Here is a 4,574-nt window from a genome sequence, read left to right as displayed (position 1 = left end):
TCACTCTAATAAGAATGTCTCACACCACTATTTGCGGAGGTAGCGTCTCATAGAACATGTTTTAATGGAGCGAATTGAGTTGAGTAAAACTCTGGCCCTACTCCAATATAAACACTGTACCATATGTTTAAAGCCTGCAGTCACTTGCTCATCCTCCTTATCTTTCTTCGGTGTAACTGAAGCGGCAAGCAACTCGAACCGTTTGACCATCGTTTATTATCAATACTAACACTTTCTATGTTTACAGGATATACAGCAGCAACAGGGTCAAGTGGGGGATTTGAAAAGAGGTTAACCAAATAGAGGAAGCTGGTATCATACTTATGGTCACTAAGTTAGCAGTTCATGTTTCTGGACGATAGACAGAGTGTGTCCTTCCTGCTGTGTTCACACATTAGAAGCTGTGAGACTGAGGCTGTCGGGGAGGAATTGGACATTTGGTCCAAAGTGTAAACAATCTTTACGCTTGCATGACTGAAATCTGTTTCATTTCACGAGGAACACTTACAAGGTTTTTAAAAAACACGTTTAATGTTTCCCAAGTGTTGTGTTGTAACCAGTAGGACACGCTTGATGTGTGAAGTCCTTTTGGTAGCACTTCATCTTTTAAGCCATTCTGTTTCTTACTTCTTCCCATCATGCATCAGGCCGTTGCAGCTGGGTTTCTGGTTTCCAAAGGTAAACATAATAGTTGTCCGACATGAGTTAATTGATCTTGCTGATTAATTATAAGCAAATCTACTTATCTATAAGTAACACGTGTGTCAGCTGCAGGAGGAAGGAGAAAGGCGTTAGGTTAATATGTGGCTCAATGTTCTTGAAAGCCAAAGTGAATAGCTGCTTGGGAATGGTTGTATTGACGAATGCCTTTATGTTTGTCCTTTTGTGCATTCATTCATTTCAATTGATTCATATTTTTATTGTATTCATTTATTATTTATTATTTATGTCAGTTATTATAATCTGTTCTTGTCACCTGATGGTTTTTGTTCCTGTCTCATTCACTTATTGTCAATGTCTGTATTAGTGGATTTCACTGTTGGGGTAAGTAAAGATATTGTTCCTGAGACAGAGTGTGTCCTTTCTGCTGAGTTTACATTCTCCACATATAGAGGCTGACAAATCAACACGACTCTGAAACCTCTTCCCCTCACGAAGCTCACGTCTAAGTTTCTAGTTGTTTACCCAACAGAAAAACGTCACCCTTGATGTGGAAAGTCCTTTTTGGCCTTATGGCATTTCAAAGTATAACAAAGCGTTAGTTATGTTTTTAGTTTCTCTCTCATGATTCAGTAAGTCTGTCTTGAACAAGGTTTCAACATCTTTCCAACTCGTTCTCTTCTCTTGGTTTAATGCGGTGCCTGTTCTCCATAAGAGGTTCAACAGGAGGAGACGGTTCAGGAGAGAAAGTCCTCAGAAACCCTGTAAACCAGTGGCTTAAATAACGTTCAACACGTATAGTTGAAGAAGAAGAAGGATTAATGACCTGACAGCCAAATGATGAAACTCACAGTGACTGAAATAAATAGATAGATATAACACTTTACAGATGTTACATGGGGGATGTCTGGAGTCTCATTTACTGACGTGACTGTTAGATGTGATATTTATATCTCATTGGCCTCAGAGCTGTCTGTCTGCTGGAGTCCCTTATTTAAAAACCTGCTGTTCTCTGTCTGACTAGTGGACTGTAAGACCCTTTTACCTTGTGCTTTTATATCAGAGTTGATATACTGTCGTGTCTAAGATCCCCAAATATCAGCCTGTAATGAAAAGCCATGGTTTCAAAGTCAACAAATACATGTATTAATGAGATAACTCAGATGAACAGAGCACTATTAAAGCACTCAACTTGATTTAGGAAGCTGATAAAGATTTATTTCAAAGTGAAGCTTTTGACTGTGCAGCAAAAACTAAAGAACTTAAAGTAAATGTATTTTCCATTCAAATCTAGTTAGCGTACTGAAGGTCAAAGCAGTGATTGTCCTGTAAAATATAGTAGTAGTAAAATGTAATAGTAAAATTACTTTTCTGTATATGTATTTAAAGAAAAAGTCCTGATCAGGCAGTAAAATGTACTTCAAGTTTGTGCAGTCAAATGTAGTTAAATGACTCAAGTAAACTATAACCTGTTGGCTCTAGTTTGATCTGCCGCAGTATTTCATATTCTTTAAGATCATCATATGTTTGTATCTCTAAAAAACCTGTGTTCAGATTTGTGACGAGGCTGATCCAAGAGGCGTTTCAAGGTTAACAAGGAGGAGAAGCTTCTCAACACATGAAGCTCAGTGCAAGCTCAGCAGGAAGACGGTCTTTCTAATCTGTCATTCACACATTTCCATTTGACTACGCTCACTGTCGTCTCTATTCGAAGCCAATCACAGCACATCGTCAGACCTTCAGTTATTGCAGGTGACTCAACCGCTGCCGTGGTTTTTGTGGGTCCCGTTGACTCTGCACTGCCAGTCATTCATTTCTCCTTTTTTACCTGAGTACAATGTTGAACTCCCTGTGACCACATTTCACACCATCATGGTCGCACTAGGGCAGGGGTCTTCAACTAAAATTCAACGAGGTCCAGTTAGAGAAAATGTCCCCATGCAAAGGTCCGGAACATCAAAATGTCTAAGTTGCTTTATGAATTAGTGTGATATATATTGAAGTAGCTGTAGCTTTATCAACGTATGCATGTAATCAACAACTGACTGCCAATCAAATAAAGAAAGTACAAAAACAACAATATTTATAGTCAATGAACATTAAACTATACAGATATACAGTACATACTGTGGATATGTGTAATGTTCCTCTCTGGCTGCATTTAAAAATAAAATAGAGAAAATAAATAAAATAGCTTTTGAAAATGTGTGCATCTTAAAAGTGCTTAATTTTAGATAAATAAAATAAAGTGTAGCAGCAGCTTGAGTTTCCCTGTTTCTTTGTTAACCGTTTCACATCATGACTTAACAGTTTCAGCCGATTATAGAACAATATCAGTCTTTACATCATAACAATTTAACAGTTTTCAAGTTTCTCTTTCTTTCCCTCTTATATTGCAGTCCCTCACTCACTTTGTTTAAATTCAGTGTGAGGATTGAGCTCGAGCTTGTCCTGCCAGGAGTTTGGAAATCTGGGCTGAAATGGTGTCAGGGCCGTTCTCACACACATGCAGGTGCTCATTGGTTACAGGGATGCAAACACAGGTATGGTGAAAAAAGAGAGAACTATTCGAAGCAGAAAAAAACAGCGTAATATACCATCTGACAAAGGCCTGTGCTTCAATGCTCCAATTAACTGCTATTCTTTATAATATACTCAGATCAATAGGAGACAGAGATGTTAAGTTATAAATCAAGGGTTTTTATTATTATTTACAGCAGGGGTGGGGAACCTTTTTTCCTTTACATTTTTACAACATCCTCCGAGGGTCGTACAAATTATTGAACTCAACCTTTGCTTAAAAAAACTAAAACCACAGCCCATTCATTTCGCCTTTCTTTCATGCTGTGCAAAGAAAAAGCAACCTCTTAATCCAGATATCTCACCATGATTCACGTAAGCATGCATGTGTGGCATGACCACCAAAAGAAAGATATGGACACAAGATGTGTGCAAATGTATTTAGTATCCTATCCATGTGAACATGATTTAAGTGGGGGGGGGGGGGACCTAACCTCCTCTAGGGGGGTCCGGGGGCATGCTCCTTCGGGAAGATTTTTAATTAAATATTGAAGTTAAAAGCATCAATCTGGTGCACTTTGAGAGCAACATGAAGAGATCTATGGATACATCTTTCAACACCCATTTGAAACAGAACTGTAAGCATATTTTTCTTTTTGGATATTTTACAAATCACTCCCCTTTTAAACTCTATTCTTGTTGTTTTTTAACAACTTTTTGTTACTGTCATATAGTATTTTATACTTGTTTTTCATTTAGTCTCTAATGTCTCATTAATAACTATAATGATCATATCAAGGTGTGCCTTAACCTCACTGAGCTGAGGTTATTTGAGCCTCTCAGGAGAGAGCTCTCTTCCACCTGGTTGTAGAAAAGCTCTTTAAATTCGTTAGCATAGCTAGCTAACCAGATGCTAACAACAACAGATCGCCACTGTGCTTACAACTAAAGACACAGCCACGCAAACACTGCGGCATGTGTACGGCTCCTTATGGGTACTGCAATATTTGAAGGGCTGGAGCGGCGTTGCGGTGCTCTTCGTCAGCACTCCTTTCAGACGAGACATACCACGTGAAGACACTTTACACTCGTGTTGTATTCAAGGAACCTGTCCTTGGCCAGGAAAAACAGGTACTTGTTTGTTTAATTATTTTTGCGGTCTAGATTTCTTCTTCTTTTTTGAAGTGAGTCGGACAGACGGACTCCCCCCCCCCCCCCACCCCCAAAACGAAAACTCTTCGGTTCTCCACAAATTACACAAGTCACCCAAATCAGCGTTAAAAAAGCGGGAGGCGCCGAAAAATCCCCTATTAATGTATTGATTATAGCTCCGGGTCCGTATAGGTCGCCGTGTGGGTCCGGATCCGGACCGCGGTCCGCCTGTTGCCAACCCC

Source organism: Gymnodraco acuticeps, unplaced genomic scaffold (assembly GCF_902827175.1).
Source record: "Gymnodraco acuticeps unplaced genomic scaffold, fGymAcu1.1, whole genome shotgun sequence".
NCBI classification, from domain to species: domain Eukaryota; kingdom Metazoa; phylum Chordata; class Actinopteri; order Perciformes; family Bathydraconidae; genus Gymnodraco; species Gymnodraco acuticeps.
This window is presented reverse-complemented; position numbering follows the sequence as displayed.